The sequence below is a fragment of the Sciurus carolinensis genome, chromosome 2, assembly GCF_902686445.1.
Source record: "Sciurus carolinensis chromosome 2, mSciCar1.2, whole genome shotgun sequence".
Classification (NCBI taxonomy): Eukaryota; Metazoa; Chordata; class Mammalia; order Rodentia; family Sciuridae; genus Sciurus; species Sciurus carolinensis.
The window spans coordinates 46,170,098-46,187,539 of NC_062214.1; the positions used below are offsets into that span (position 1 = coordinate 46,170,098).

Consider the following 17,442-nt stretch of genomic DNA (forward strand, 5'->3'; position numbering starts at 1 on the left):
TGGTCAAATTTCCCTGAGAAGAATTTTCTCAAATCCTTTTGGAAGGTGTATGTGATGACTAGTGAGTCTGGGGGTAAATAGGGTTGAGGATCCCAATGTTCAGCATGGTAACTTCACCTGTTTGTAGTATGGGTCTCTGCCTTCCTTTATGTCTGCTCTTTCACAGGTCACAGGCCTCCTACTTGAATCTCCCAGAGGGTAAATCCTAGTCTTCTGCCAAGGTGAGAACCATGCAGCTCTCTTGGAGCACATTTTCTTCTTTGATAGTCATTTATTCAATTTTCCAACTGGATTCCCACTCTCTGAAGTTTTAGACTTTACAGGTTCTGTTTTTGCTTTAGCTTCCCCATCTCCAAGGTCAAACTAGATAGATCTTTCTCAGGTAGGCATAAGTCACTAGATCTGTTGTTAACTCCTATTCCTTCATGAACTCTCCATTCCCCTGAATTATGTTGCTGCTATCTACTCCCCCATTCTTCTTGTCTCTTTTTAAGACTCCCCCCACAACATTAAAAAAAATTCTAGAAAGGTATGAGGAGGCAGCAGTGATAAATTCTTGTGTTCAATCTTCTAGGCTTAACTTTAAATCTCCTGTGGTTTGTGGTCAGGAAACAATATATATTTTTTCCATTTTGGCAGAGAAAACTATAGCATTTTAAAATTCCATTACTTAGTTGACTTGTCTTCATTGTATCAGCATACCATTCATTAAGAATTTGTAAGAAGCCAAATGGGGAGTCATTTTTAGTTTCATGTAATGAGAAACAAAGCAGACTAGGAAGCACCTCTAGTTCAGAATTTTTGAAGTGAGTCCTCAGTTTATTAGTAGGTTATGAAATTATTTTGGAATAGTGGATTATGGTCAGTTTTGATTTTATAAAAGAATGAAATTAAATAGACTAGAACATAATAAAGTAGGATAGAAAACATCAGGATGTGTTACACATGGCTGCTGTAAGAATTATCTTATGAAAAATTATTTTTATTTATTTATTTTTTTGTTTTGTTTTTTTGCGGTACTGGAGATCGAACTCAGGGCCTTGTGTTTGCAAGACAAGCACTCTACCAGCTGAGCTATCTCCCCAGCCCAAAAAATTATTTTATATGCATATTGAAAGTACATGCGTATTGGATTGTGATATAGATAAAACTCTTATAACAAGGTATGTCCAAAAAGTTTGAAACTCATGCTTTTACTGAACCTAGTTAGAGTATCTTTGATGTTTGTATTTCCAAACAATTGATTGAATCAAATTGAATTCAGTGGTTATAGAGTATGCTTTAATGGGAGGGACCTCTGGGGAAATCTCTGTAGGTTAAGTGAGAAAGTAAATGTGTTTTGGGCCTTAGGTAACTTCCTTCACCCATCTGAACCTTTCACTTTTCTATCCTGTTCTAAATCTATACTTTACCAACCTGGAAGACTACTACATGTCTGTGGTTGTTGAGAATTCAGTCTCAGGACACTTGTCTCATGATTTTGATTGAAAACTAAGCCAAACCACAGCTAGTCTCAACCTAGAGATTATATAAGGACAAACATATAGGCTAATGGAATCGTGGTCTTCAACTTTTAATGAATCTCAAGATGGTCTTATATAGCAACATGGGAGTGAGGTTTCATTCATTGAAATCTTAAGATAGTATGGCCTATAATAAGAGAAAATGATATTTGTAATTTTGGTATAAATTTTATCACAGAAAATTTTTATTTTCTAAAAATGGCCCCAATAATATTTTTCATCTCTCATGCTCTTCCAAGCATCATACCAAACCCCATGAAGAGATAGGATATTTGTCCACTGGGGTTGGCCTTTGTGATGGCCTCAAGGAACTGAATATAATGAAGGGGATGCTACGTGACTTCCAAGGCTTGGTCATAAAAGCTATACAACTTGTGTCTGACTCCCTCTCTTCGGATGCTTGCCTTGAAACCCGGGCATGGTGTTGTAAAGAAGTCCAGGCCTCATGGAGCAGCTCCCTGTGGAGAGGAGACAAGAACCTCAGCCTTTCAACCATCTGGCAGTCATGTTAGTGAGCTCACCCGGAAGTTGATCCTCCAGCGCTCCATCAAGTGTCCCAGAGGATGCTGTGTGCAGCAGAGATGAGTCATCCCTATCAAACCCTGCTCCAAATGCAAATTTGTGAGCAAAATAAATGGTTGTTGTTGTTTTAAGCCAGGAAGTTTTGGAGTGGTTTTTAATGCAACAATAGAGGGTAGAAAGAATAGAGGACAGCACTCAAGCAGAATAGAGTAGCAACAGGCTAAAGCACAAAAGTCACCTACAATATCCACTCTCATGTTCTCTTTTTCACTAATAGAATTTCTACAATAACATACCTGTCTAGAAAATAACATTTTCCCATCTTCCTTGTAAAGAAAATTGGTCTATGAGACAAAAGCCAAAGTTAATGGGTGGAACTTTTGGAAAAGATCTTCAAAGGGCTTATTCAACAGGATAAGAACAAAAATAAGCAAGAGACTGGAACTAATGATATATGGGAGTCATCAAACTAGCTTTGGAATATCACCAAACTTTTAATGTCAGAGGAAACAAACTGCTTCTCTTTGACCCATTATTATTTTGGTTCTCTGACCAACAGCCTAATGTAAACCTAAATGCTATAGATGGGTAACAATGGAGGTCATTCCAATGTTACTACTACTGAATGTTAACTACAGAATATTAAATAAAGACAGACTATATGAGGTTTAGTATGCTCAAATATTTAAAATATTTCCTACTTGCCTATGCACCAGAGAACTTTTAATATATGTTATTTCATTTAACAATGAAACAGTTCTGAGAGTTATTTACAAGGATATTCTTAGTTCCCCATTTTACATAAAAGACTACTAAGAACCAAAGAGTTATAGAGGATTAAATTCAAAATCATCAAGCTAAACGACAGAGTCAGTTCTAATTCCAATATGCTGAGTCAGAAGTTATGGCTATTTTGTGGTATGTGGACTCATATGCACTTAAAAATGAAGGACTTAAAGCTGGGCATGGTGGTGCCTGCCTGCAATTCCAATGATTTGGGAGGCTGAGGCAGGAGGATCACAAGTTGGAGGTTGGCTTGAGCAATCTAATGAGATCCATTCTCAAAACAGCAATGACAAAAAATAAATAAAAAGGGCTGGGGATGTAACTCAATAGTAAAGTACCCCTGGGTTCAATCTCCAGTACCAAGAAAAGAAAACGAAGAGGAGTTAGGGCCACAGAGACTTGAGTTTAAGTCTGCCATGTGATTGTACTTTGATTACAGGCAAATCACAAGAATTCTTGGTCTCTTTCTTGGGAAAGGGTAGGTGAACCATCTGCCTTATAAGGATGCCATGAGATCTAAATGGGGGCAGGGCCTATGTGGAAGATGGTGTTGCCCAAAGATGGCCACAACAATATCTCCAATCCCCATGGTTATTGTACAGTGTGGTTTTTGATATCCTTCCTATTAAAAGATGAGTGCTATTCTCCATCCTGGGCTCATGTATATGGTGGAAATGACATTATGACACCTTTTAAGCTAGGTCTTAAGAGGTGGTACAGTTCCTACCTAGTCATCTGGTCATGCTTTTTTCTGGAGCCAACTGTCCATGATTGGAGAAAGCCCTAGCAGCTCATGGAGAGGCCCACATGGAAGGAACTAGAGTCCTGGTTTCTACTCCTGAACTCTTAGCAGCACCCATTCACCATCCACAGACCTCAACAATCCTGGAAATGAATCCTTAGGCTCCATCTGAGCTGCTGTAGCTGATACCAGATGAAGCAAAGATGACATTCCACCCTGAGCCAGGATGAATTTTCAGATTCATGGACAAAATAAATGATGTATTTTAAAAGCTACTCAATTTTGGAGTGGTTTATTTATGCAGCAGCAGATAACTGGAACAGATGTACAGCATGGTATCTGACACTTAACTTGATTCAAGTTAATATTGACTATTATTATGAATATTATTCTTTTGGTTTAAACTCTATGTTTTTTCTCCTGACCACAACTACAGATATTTGGAAACAGACCAGAATGGATCAGAAGACAAACCTGTCTAGGGACTTTTTCACAAATCCTTAATGGAAAAATGTAGGATTTGGGCTTATGACAATAGTTTAGTGACCAAAGGATTGTATAACCAGAAAGGGGTTCTTGTCCCTGTTTTATCCATTCCTGGTCTTTCAATTGATCATGATGCTTCTTTCTACTATCTGAGTTTCTTGAGAAGAGAGGCTATAACATATTCATCTGGAGACAAGGAAATCTCTACAAAGCTCTTCTCCATGCATGGAGAGAGTTGAAGAAGGTTTGAATGAATTGTCAGTCAAATAAGGTTCCCTGGACCAAAAGGGAACGTACATTAAAGATGATGTATACCGTGGCATGGATGATATCATGGGAATTTGGAGGTTGGAGATAACCATACCCAAGGGTTCTTTCAACCTCCCCTCCTTTGAATAACTTAGTATCTGGCCAGGGTTCCTTTCACAATAACCTTTGAAAAGCTTGAAGACAGCTCTATTGTCTTTCTTTTTGTGGGCTGCAGTGCAATGTCAACTTTCTTCATTGATATTGCTGAGTCTCCTCTCCTTTTTTCCCTCTCATACACTCTAAGATGAGAAGACTAAATCTAGACATAATACCAGTTAGACCAACCAAGGCTGCTTCAAACAAAATGAGTGATCCTTGACCCCAACAAGCACTCTCAGAAGCATCTTTCTCACATGCTACATTTCTGTCTTATATTGAGCTTGGGGTTCACTATGAGTCATAGTTTTTTCCCTACCCCCTGATATTTGTATTGTTTTACTTTAATCCTCCCAGTTGTTGCTGCATCACGGTGGAGCCCACCTCAACTAATACCTTTCAGGTATAAGGTCTTCCATGATATTCTTCCTGCCTACTACTTTTCAGGCCGATTTTTAAATTTTATTATTCCCCCTTGTGCTCATTATATTCTAGTTATATGGCTTTTTGCTCAGTTTCTTTAGACCACATACCTCATTTCTTTTTTTATTGGTCCATTATACATATACATATATTATATACATTATATATAATATACATATGGACATGTTTTATACATAGTAGTGGGATTCTTTATACCATATTTGTACATCTACATACGTTGATCAGTCCCATTCCACAGTGCCTTCCTTTTCCCTCCCCTTCTCTGTCCCCCTGATCTGCTTGTCCTACTCTATTGATCTCCCTTCTATTACTACTTTAATTAATGTGATATATGTATATTTGTGTATACACACACACACACACACACACCTATATACAGGATTCATTATGGACATGGACATAGGATAAACACAAAATGCAGTAGATTTCATCCCCCTTATTATTATACCTGGCGTACAGTGATCTGTAGCAAATGCCATCTGTGCTCCATTCATATCTACTTTGTATTCGCCAGCAATGGCTTCTCCTCATGCATATAAACAGGCATCTACCTTGGAGGCAAGCTCTACCTGTGTGCAACAAACCTGGAGTTGAGGATTGGGGGTGGTGGGGTGGGAGGTGGAAAGGGTTGATCATTGGGAGCAGAACCTCAATGAATGATGGATGGGAGCTTATGGGTCAAAACTCCACTTTCCTCACCCTTCTGCTGAGATAACTCTGAGGTAAGTTCTAAATCATTTTCTAAAACTCCCTAACAGGACTGAGTCCCCATTGCATAAAACCTGCTTATTAACATCCTGCCCTATCCTATTTTCCAACTCTCCTATCTGTGCTTGAGATAATCTCCCAAGTAACTACTTACACACAATCCTTGTTTCAGATCTAAGATGAAGGCATTTGTTAGGTATTTGTGGTTATTACTAACATCGGAATGGCTATGGTAAAGCAAGATGTCTCCACAAGAGGCAACTGGTTTCAGTTCATAGAGGGTGTTTTACAATTGAAACATCTGACTGTCTCCACTCTGAGAACATTTTCATTTATCCATCCATCCATTCATCCATCCATCCATCCATTCAGCAAATATATACTGAGTGCTCACTCTTAACCAAAGGTAAGGGTTTCAGCATCAGAAATAGTTATAAGAGTTTAGAGTCACTGCTGGGAAAACAGGAAGCACCAAGCACTTAGCACTTGAATCTATTCCCTTCTCCACTTGAACAGAAATCAGTCAATTCTATTTTCAACCTTCTTCATTGGACTTTTACACCTTGTTCCCTACCCCTTATTTATCACCAAACCCTCTAATTCCTTAGCCTTAACTGGGCTCCTCAAGAACAGTTCAGCTTGTCTCCCTGTATACCCTTATATAACCATTAAGTTTCATTTTCTGCTCTGACATCATCTATTCCATGTGTATGTCACATACTATATTGGGGTATGGGCCTGCTTTGAGCTATGTCTTCTTTTCTAATTTTAATCAAGTATACATAGAAGACATAAATTTTGCCTTACTTACATCCCATGGCCCTTTACTACTTGGGTGTGCATTGGCCCAACCTCCAACTGACAGTGCTGCATGGACTGACCTGAGTCCCACTCAGGCTGCATCACCATGGTGCCACCAGGCTTCACACTGAGCCCTTTCTTGGCTGCCTTCCATATCTCACCTCCCTATTCCTCCTCCAATTTTGTCTTCCTCCAAATAAACCAATCCTGGCTGGTTGTTTATTTTAGGATCCAGCTCTGGGTGAACTCAAAACAAGAATGAGTTTTATGTCTATGGTTAGTTTTAAAAGCAAGATGTATGGAATTCTGTTTCTTGTTGCATCAAATCTAGGCACTAGTTCTTTATATTTCACAATCTAAGATGAAATATGACTTTTCCATTCCCTATCTTTGGCCTTTTCTTCTACTTTTCCATAAGTAAATTTTAGCTATATCTTTATTTTTACAGTGTTTATGTTATTAAACTTAGCATTCTATAACCATATGTGAATCCTGATTTTTCCCCCAAAGGGTCAATACTACATATTTAAAACCAATAAACCAAGTATCCATTATTATGCCTTTACAGCTGTCTTTATTATATTTTTGGTACCAGGAATTGAACCCAGGGGCACTTTAACACTGAACTACATTCTCAGCTCTTATTAAAATTTTTATTTTGAGATGGTTGCTGAGGCTGGCCTTGAGCTTGCAATCCTTCTGCCTCAGCCTCCTGATTTGCTGGGATTGCAGGGTTGCACCACCTTGCCCAGCTATAGCTATTTTTAATTACAGAGCCAAGTAGCAGCTGCCTTATCTTCATCAGGAGTTCACAGTCAAGAATCTCCACAAGATGCCCCATGAGAGGCAACTGGTTTCAATTCACAGAGGGTGCTTTGCGGTTGAAGCATCTGACTATATCCACTCCGATAGCACTCTTGCTCATCTATCCGTCCGTCCATCCATCCATCCATCCATCCATCCAGCAAATATATACTGAATGCTTACTCTTATCCAAAGGTAGTTTCTAGCAGTAAGGGCAAATGGAAACTTCTGATTACACTTTATTCACTTCTTAAAATCACGCCCTATCTTAGTTTACTCCATAGTAAGAAGTAGATTTTCCTGTATGTGTTGTTTCTAATGATTTATCTTCTTCTTTTCTTGTAGAGATATGTCACCATGACACAAATATTTTCTGACTTCTTTCTCTATTCCAGCCTTTCTTTCTCAAGTATGTTCCTTTTGGAGCCTAGTTATTTTCTAATGTGGACTCACTGCTCTGTAGACCTATTTTACAAGTCTTATCTTTGCATTTCTTTTCATTGCACTTCAGGGTTGTTTCTTCTGTTTCTTTTTATACTATCCTTTAGTTTCTATTTGTTTTCATTCTTCTTTTGGCGTGATGCAGCTTTAGGTGATTTCTATAGAAAGGCGACCTTAGATGATTTCCATAGAAAGTATGCTGGAAAGTTTGCTTTCCAAGTCTTGAATAAATTCATAAAAATGAATTTATTTTATCTCAGACTTATTAATATTTGGTTGCAAAAAAAATTCTTATATACATTTATTTGAGTATAAACTACTGGTAAACTAATTTCCCAATGGGACTCTTGAATACTTTTCAGCATGGACAAATAACACTCAGTATTGTTGATATTAATATAAATCTAAATCTTTTGTGTACGACCTACTTTTTTTTTCCTGTTTACAAGCATTTTATATTTTCTTTATATTCTTAATATCTTGAGCATTTTGGATGTGTCTATGCAGTTTTGAATCATCTCCATCCATTTGCTAGTACCCAGAGGATCATTTAAATGTGAAGACTCACATTTAATCTGGCAATCTTTTTTCTCTTACTGAATGCTTTTGACAATTCCTATCCCCCCTCATTTTCTCTGAAACTCATATTACTCTTATCCGTGTCCTGGCTTGCCTCTGCTCATCATACCTTTTTTGTTCTGTTTTTGGTCATTGCATATTTGCTCTATATTCCAAGGAATTATCTTGGCATTCTCTTTCAACTCTTCTATTTAATTTTTAAAGTCATAAAGCACACTTTTTAGTTCTAAGAGTCCATTCTTTTCCTTTGTTCTATTTTTAGAGCATTCTATTTTTGTTTTATAGATATGATATATTCTAAAATCCCTCTAAGAATAGTATTTAGAAGTTGTGGGTTTTTTTCCCTCAGAAAGTCTTTTTGATTCCCCAATTATGTCTATTTTCTCTGGGGTCATTTATTCCTGTTTGTTTTGCTGGGTACCTACTATTACATATAGGTAGCATTCCCTATATGCCTTATGATCTGTTGTTAATTTTTAAGAAAAAGGAAATGGATCAATTTCTCTAGGTAGCTGGTGTGCCTTTTCATTGCATTTCAGGGCTAGTTCTATGGTTTCTTTTCATGCTACCCTATTGTATCAATTTGTTTTCATTCTTCTCTTGGAATGTTTCAGCTGTAGGTGATTTCTATAGAAAGGATGCTGAAAGGTTTACTTTCTGAGTCCTTGCATGATTATAAAAGTATTTATTTTATCTCATTTATTAATAGCTTGGTTGCATATAAAAGTCTTATATACATTAATTTGAGTATAAAATTATTGGCAAATAACCTACACAGGTCAGTTGCCTTTACTTGTGTAGATTGGTGGTAGGGTCTTGGGGAAGAATAGAAGAATCGACTGACAGAGAAGAGGCAGGGCAAGAGAAATTAGGCCAGGGGGCCCTCAACTGTCAGAATGGAGAGGGCTTGGGTGTGGGTGACTTCTAACCCTAGGGCATTAGAGCAGACAGTATGTTGCTGTTTTGTCCTCTTGTCCTTGCACAGAAATCAGAGGTACATACTGTGTACCCTTTCCTCTTTGGACTCAGAATTGGAACAAGGCAGAACCAGGACAGGGGTATAAGGAAAGTATGGCTCAGTGGTTTGGGGAATAAATCATCAACTTCTGTGCTTTGGCAACCGCCTTCTTGCCCACTCCTGGGTCTGCTGACCCCTGAGCTAGAAGTCTCTTTGAAATTTGTAGGCAGGTTGGCTCTTTCTCTCTTGTGCATTTTGAGCCTGTTTTCTGGGTACAGCTATGTCAACAGCTTCCGTTCACTCAGTCCTCAGCATATTTTTTCCTCTTAGGAAATCTCTTATCCTTTGTTGGTTTCCCTACCATTATCTTTTGCTCTGAAGAGAGTTCTATTCCTCTACTTCTTCACTGTCACTCTAAAGGGGCAAAAGAGAAGACAAATACTGATATTCTGACCCTATTTACAGTTTGCTCATTTTTTGAAATTAGTTTGGATTAATTTTCCTGGTTTTAGAGCAATTCCCAGTCTTAGTCAGGAACAGGTATGGATAATAATTTGGTGTTCCTTTGAATGGATGCTCTTTAAATACTTGTTCATTGGAGAAGAGGTGGGGAAGGTGGTAGAAGATTACTGATGTGGAGGTCTTGGCCTCCCATTGTGCCAGGTGTCTGTGGCCCTCTCCCTCACATAACTGTTCCAGCCTACAGCACAAAAGCCACCTCCTCAACAGCAACATTGCTCTAGGTAGAAATTCATTGTTTGCCTGTTGTTACTAAGTCTGACACTGGGGTGCTCTGATTCCCACACCAAGCAACTTACTGAAAATCACCCCTTGGGGTCACACTTGGTAAGACAAGCTCCTGTGGATGCGATTTTCTTCCTGGGACTCCATTTCCAGTGATATCTGAGTACCTCTCAAGTACAGTGCCCAGCTGGCACACCCTGCACTCCAGCTTTCTCTTCCGGGCACTTCTGGCCAGGTGGGTTTCCCGGGGGAACTCAGCTGCAGACATGATTTGGGAGGGTGTCGGAACCTTTCTTCTGTGCCCAGAAGAGTAGCTCTGAAACCCACCCGTGCTGGGACTGGAAGCTGTTCTTGGCTGCCTTTCTGGGTCATTCAGCTGCCCATTGTTTTCATACCCACACTCAACTCTCTTGAGCTGTGCCCAGTTTCAGCAACTCCGAGCAGGGTCACCAATTAAAGTAGGAAACAAAAAGTTTCCCGAGCCCATGTGGCCTCCAGCTCCCTCTGCTTCCTGTTGCTATTTGTGTGTGTGTGTTTTCTGCTTTTGATCGCTTGCTCCCACCATTCTCTGTGTTTGTCCTTCTTGACATCTTCATTATTCCTCATAGGCTTTGGTTTCCTCTCTCCTCTTTCCCTCTTTTACATGCCTGTGATTTCCAGCCCTTTAACCACACAAAATGAGGGGTGCCCCTTTTCCTGTCCCCTCGGGAGTCACTCCTCCCTCAGCATTTCAGAACAGAGCCATCACCTGCGGATCCAGGCGATGGCTCTCAGCCACTTCTCGCCCACAATGGGAGCTCTCAGAGCCGGGCAGCGAGGCCTGGGCCAGGTGCCAACATGCCACAGAGAGGCAGCTCGGCCGCGCAGAGGGAGTGTGAGCCTGGCAATCAGACCCTCGCAGAGCTGCCACCGACTTGCTGTGGGGTCTGGAGCAAGTCACTTGACCTCTGCTTAGCTCCTCATCCCTGAGAGGAAGTCAGGATGGCCTCCTGAGGATGCTGCAGAATTCCTAATGAGGGAGGACGCCTCAAGGCCCAGCCACAGACCTGTGGCCAGCTTTCTGTAGGGATGGTTTTGTGCACATTCTCTTACACACAGAAACACTCACTTGTGTTTACAAAAAATACATGTGCACACGTACAGACATGCAGGCACACACAAACACACATGTACTCAGACACAATCATAAATATTCATGTGCACATGGACATAGACATATGATCACACACAAGCATTCACAAATTCATTGATGCAAATGTCTAAATGCAAATGCAGGTCAACATGTGCCTTCTGAAACACATAAATATCCTCACACCCACACAAACACACACGTATGGACATATACACTTTTCCATACATGGACTTACCCATTCATGACTTAATCTCACACAAACATATGCACATAACGCGCATAAACAAAGATGTACACATTCATGCACAAAAGCATGTTCCCCACACAGGCTACACATAAGTTTGTGCATACAAATGGGATTCCCAATGAAACAAACATAAACTAAACAAAATTTCAACTTCTCTTCCTAAAAAGAAAATCTCTGGAATTTTGCCCAGTCTTTTCTCTCATTCAGCAATCAGCAACCAATGGTCCCTACGTGCTCCTCACTTCACAGGCACACGGTGGCAAATGTGGCCCCAGACCTGGAAGGACTTAGGGGCTGTTCCTGGAACGCAGACAAATCAATGGCTCAGAGCAGTAGAGAGTTTATGGAAGGGTTCATTCGAGGCACAAAAGATGGAATGGTGTCTCCCTCCTGGGGAGAAAGATCAAGGAAGGCTGCCTGGAGGAGAGCACTCTTTATCCGGTTAGTCCCACTGGGAACAGCATGGTATCAGTAAGCACTGTGCAGTCACTTAGTTGAACTTGGTTCATAGCCACAGAGCCACAGAGCCACAGCCAGCTCTGACTCTAGAAAGGCTTGTGGGACATGTGGCAAGGAGAAGGCCCACCAATTCTTTCTTCTCTGACGTGATCTCATGCATCTGCTGTGATCACAGTGGCCTGGTAGGTTCTCAGCCATTCCTGGGTCCAAGCACAGCATCCAAGAATCTTGTACCTAGATGAGCTAAAGCATGCAGTTAATATCTTCACATTTTTCTTCTGTACCCATGTATCTGTGGTGATAAACTGTGATGTGGCTTAGATGTGGTTTAAGTGTGTCTCCCCAAAGTTTCATGTGTCAGAGCCTTGGTCCTTAGTGTGCTATGTGGGAAGAGATGGAATCTTTAAGATACAGGGCCTAGTGGGAGGTCCTTAGGTCCCTAGAGGCATGCTTTCAGAAGGGATTACAGGTGTCCTGGGAGGGAGTTCTCATGAGAGTTACAAAATCCTGGACCTGGTCCCGTTTGGTCTCTTTTTGGCTTGAAGATGTGATTGTTTCCTTCCACACATGCTCCCACCACCTGCTGCATAATCCTGAAAAGAGCCTGCACCATGCTCTTTGGACTTTTGGGCTCCAAAATTGAAGTTAAATAAACCTCTTTTCTTTTTAAAGCTAGCCTGCCTCAGGTAAAGCATAGCAATGAAAAATAGTCCAATACAGATTGTAGTTTCTGAAAAGTATTGCAGTTATATTTCTGGTTCCATATATTCTCCTTGCTTTACCCCTATCAAGATGCAGAGTCTCTTATCCTTTCCTGAAACTGAGAATGGCTTTGTGACTGCCTCCATGGATAGAATGCATGACTTTGAGGTGCTCATGAAAGGGTACGGTTTCCTCATGGTTCTCTCTTTTTGAGACAGTGTCTTGGGATCCTGGTGCTTACATGCAAGAAATCCAGTGGTCCTAAAGCTGCTATGTTGGAGAGACCACGTGGAGAGACCAAGCAAGAAAAGAGAGGGAGGCTGGGGGAAGCCTTACTACCCCAGTCCAGCTGTTTGCATCTTTCTAGCCCAGGTGCCAGCTATGAGTGAAAGAGTCTGCTGATGACTCTATCCTAGACTTTGGGCTGCACAGCTGATGCTAAGAGGAGCAGAGATGCAAAGAAATGCTCTTCCCACTGAGATCTATCCAAATGGGCATGTTCATGAGCCAAAAATGACAAATCCAAAACCCAAAACAACAACAATAAAAACAAATGTTGGTGTTGGCTTAAGTCATGAAGATTTGCAGAGGTTTTTTATTCAGCAATAAACAACTGGGGCATCAGTTCAAGGAAATCTTCAGTCACATTTGTCCTTAAGGACTGAGACAAACCTTGAAAAATCTTGGCTAGTCTTGAAGGTGTTATTCAGATGGGCAACATATGTGAACTTTTGAAAATTTGTACTCCTACTGAAAACACAAGAGAAGAAAAATGTCAAGGATCCAGAATGCCTGTTCACATGCATGTGGCTTTATATAAACACATGATCATACAAGCCACCTGCTGTCTTGCCTCCTTATAAACTTGGCTTGTTTCCTTCCAGGTGTGTGTAGGATAGCCATCAGACATAAATCAGTATGTTTCCTGAATCCAGAGAGTCCAGTGAAATGAGAAGTGACCAGACTTGGCATGTTTGGGATTAGTCTTTGAGTCTACATTGGTTATTCTGTGAGGCTAGCTGACTTCTCCCATCAACAAAGTGGATCGTCCCTTACAACTGGGGATACCTAGAAGTTTTTGGGACAACACACTTACACCATATAACTAGGCCAACAATTCCTGTCCTACCTGCTCCATGATGCACTAAATGTCTTGTATATGAACAGAGCTGCTTTATAGTTCCTGGGGAAAGCTGAGAGACAAAGAACATGTTGACTTAAAAATACACGTTTAAAACCATCTCCAATCCATAGTGAATGGGCATTTTTGTAAAATGAAATAAAAATGAATTACTAGGAAAATGAAACAAAAATAGGTGTTAACAAACTCAAATTTATTATTAGATTTAATAGATCTCAAGTGATGTTTGTCAAATTGTATCAAAGTCTCTAAATGTTTGCCTTCCTTATCTCACTTATGTCCTTGCAGCCCAGCATAGGTGCCAGGGCCACACTCTGAATCACACAGGTCTGGAGAGCAGACAGGAGCCATTTTTATGGAGGCAGGTTTGGAAAGGCAAAGGTGTGAAGAAACAAGACATAAGCTTTGTGAGATCCAGGAGTGAAAAGCAAGAGAAGTGGGCAGTCTTCAGCAGGAGAAGCTCTAAGAGAGGGAAGTTGAGGTTCTGCAAACAATGACAGTTATTCACTTTTCGATTTTAGCCTGAGGTTGGTCTTAAGATCAGACAAGAGACTCCACTTGGAAAAGGGTAGAAGGAGCATGATTTATAACAACACTTGACATCTTGGCAGGGGCTGTTATTACATTTCCCTCAACTAAAAGTCATAGATGCCAAATAGGTTCCAAAGAGACTGGAATGCCCTCCAGGTATGTGACCAAGCACACAGTCCTCCTTCTATCATGTGGGTGCAGAGACCCATATCTGAATCTTGGAGTTGAGGAATTCTAAGAATGCGTCAGGGTCTGTATGTGGGCACGTGTGCATGCGTATGTGGTGGCGAGTGCCAGTCCAGGGTCTGCCAACCACCTGATCAACAGATATCCTTTCCTTCTCAGGTAGTGTCTGTTCTGACACATGTCAGGAATCCCAGGGAACCTTTATGTGTAGAACTGGTTGTTGCCTCATTGAATTTATTGGGGGACAGAATAACTACTGCTTGACCGCCTGGGCTGTGCAGGAAGATAGAACCTACACATTAATCACAGTGGACCTCAAGATATTTGCTTGTAAGCTACTTTAAACTTTTTCGATTATGAATTTAAGGATTTTCACCATTGATATTCTTTTCCACTCCTCTTGCATCCTGATACGCTTTCTTATATGAAAGCAAACAGCGTGGTCTTACCATTCCTATGCATTGACCTTATACTCTCTTATCATTATTGCATCTCAGTGCCTGCAACTCTTACTGATATTTTGCTACTACTTATAACAGTTTAGGATTATTGTAGAGTTTTGATTCCCTGAATATCTTAGGGGAGCATTGTGAGAATCTTGCATGATATTTGTATTTGTTTAAAAAATATGCATACCTTTTATTATTTATACTAAAGAAATGTTTTCATATATGTACAAGGAAGCAAGTGAAAGGAAATAAATTACATCAGTGTCTGGAGTACTACACATTTAGAAGTAACCTAAATATTCATCAAAAGTGGAATGGAAAAATAAGCTAAGGTTTACCCACACAATAGAATGCCATGTAATGGTTAAAAGGAGTGAGGCGGATCTGAGTAGGAACATAGAAAGATCTCAAGATGCATTGCCAAATGAGCAAGGTGATTTCCACATGATATATCCAGCATGATAATATTTCTGAAAGAAACAAAAATCCCCACAAAGTAAAAATCACCACTACATGTTTTCTAATGGTACACTTTTCATAGAAAATACTTTGTAATTCTACATCCAAAATGAATACAGTAGTTCTTCTGGATAGGAGGAGAGAAAATTGGAAGTAGAGGTGGTCAACAGTAACTTTCAATCTTATCTACAGTGCTTGTGGTATTTTTTTTTAAATGGGGAAATGTTACTCATATCTTATTTATGTACATGTTGAATAACTTTCATCTGAAATGTTTGGGACTAGAAATGCTTTGGAATTTGGATTTTTAAAAGATTTTGGAATAGTTGCAGTACCTAACGAGATATCTTGGGATTGGGACCAAATCTAAACATGAAATTGATTTATGCTTCATATACACCTTGGATACACAGTGTATAGGTAATTTTATATACTATTTTTAGTGCACCTGTGTTTTGACTGGAACTTGTTGCATGAGTTCAGGTGTGGATTTTTTCACTTGTGGTGACCTGGGTTCTCAAAAGATTTTGGCTTTTGGAGCATTTCAGATTTTGGAGTCAAAATAAAGACGAAGGAAGGGAAGGTGGCCAGACCATTTGCAAAGTGGTGCCCAAAGCTAGGGGCCATGACGCTCCAACAGCCAGAGCAACTAGTTGCAGCTCTGCTCTTCAACCAGCCCATGAGGCGATGGGCCTCTGGGGTCACTTGGACTGGTGGCCTACCAGGAGTTAAGAGGTAAGAGAAGGGGTTCTGGAGCCAAACCACCTGGCTTCAGATCCTTCAGCACCTTACAAGCTCTGTGACCCTGGGGGGAGATTATTCAACTTCTCAGTGCTTTAGTGTCCCTGAGTGTAAAATGGGCATCTCGTGGGGGTGTTGTAAAGATAAAATTGATTCGTACAACAAAACCTTTAAAATGGCTCCTGGTACAGAAAAATCTCCACGTAAATATTATCTATTACTATTAATATTTGAAACCTTATCCCCCTCCTCAGAAGATTCCCTGGGACTGAGATGTTTAACCTCCACTAAGGTCAAGCCCTCATTTGTGGTCACTGATGGCTGGAAGTTTTTAATGCTCTAGATTCCCTTCTAGATGGAAGGGAATGAGCAGCGTCATTGGAAGGATTGGGACTGAGTGGAACATTTTATTGTGCAATTGGAGGAAATTATGCACAGAGAAGAGAGTCTTCCTGGTGGCTACTCCCACTAGGAAGTTGGCAGCAGAGATGGCTGCCAACTCCCACCTCCCAATGCCTCGTGGGCACCCTTTCTATGGGCATCACACATGGCTCTGACAGAAGGAAGGAAGGTGGCAATGGCTAGGGGAACAACAGAATTCAAATTTTCATCAAAAGACTGGCTTATTCTATTTTGAAAAATGCACAAAAATCACTGGTCAGTGACAGACAAGGTAAGACAGTAGTGTCATAAAGCCTAGGTTTGTAATAGGCTATACCATCTAGGTTGTGAAAGTACATTTTGATGCTTATACAATGACAAAATGGCCTAATTATGAATTTCTTAGATGGTATACCTGTCATTAAGCGACACATGACTGTATTCTTTCAGCTCGGGCAACGTTTTCCATTCTTTGGAGTCGTCAGTTATTGCCATGATAATGGCACCGACAATGCCCCAGAGCAGACAGTGGGGAGCCGAAAGATGGGCATATATGTCCCTAGGACAGAGGGGAGGCACCTCTGCAGGAGGATAGGAGATTGAGATGTGCTCTTTCTAGGCAGGCAACTGCCCCCCGCTGGGGGGGAAATAACCCCCTCTCATCTTCAATATTGACCCGCAAAGAAAAAAAAAATCCATCTTAATACTTTCTCAGTAGATCATGAAGCCGTTTATTTAATATTATTTGGATAACAAGCCTCCACATGAATGGGATTCGAATGTCAGTTGTCTTAGGGGAAAAAAGATTTATTGGTTGGTAAATATTGAGAAAGAAAAGCTGATAAAGAACGGCTTCAGCTGCAGCTTCTGCCGGGAGCAGGAGAACAGGCCTGTGTTGTATTTTGGGGCCCTGGGAAGGCAAAAAATTGTGAATGTCTTTCTTTGTTGGTGGGTGTTAAAGTAGAGCCTGCTACAAATAATTTTTTATTTCTGTTCGCATAGATTTTAAATTATGTAGCTTCCCTACCTTGTTAAGTATTAAAGCAGTCTTGTTTAAGGAAAAGTCATTTA

General features: G+C 40.4%; 1 long non-coding RNA gene across 4 annotated transcripts in view; it reads left to right on the plus strand.

The window, feature by feature from the left end:
* LOC124977917 (uncharacterized) overlaps positions 1-17,442 on the plus strand; it is a 127,163-nt gene that overhangs the window by 65,524 nt on the left and 44,197 nt on the right. For all 4 annotated transcript variants that reach the window (XR_007107284.1, XR_007107285.1, XR_007107283.1 and 1 more), the window contains exon 5: positions 15,790-15,984. This is a non-coding gene — a long non-coding RNA (uncharacterized LOC124977917). The remainder of the gene's footprint in view (positions 1-15,789; positions 15,985-17,442) is intronic.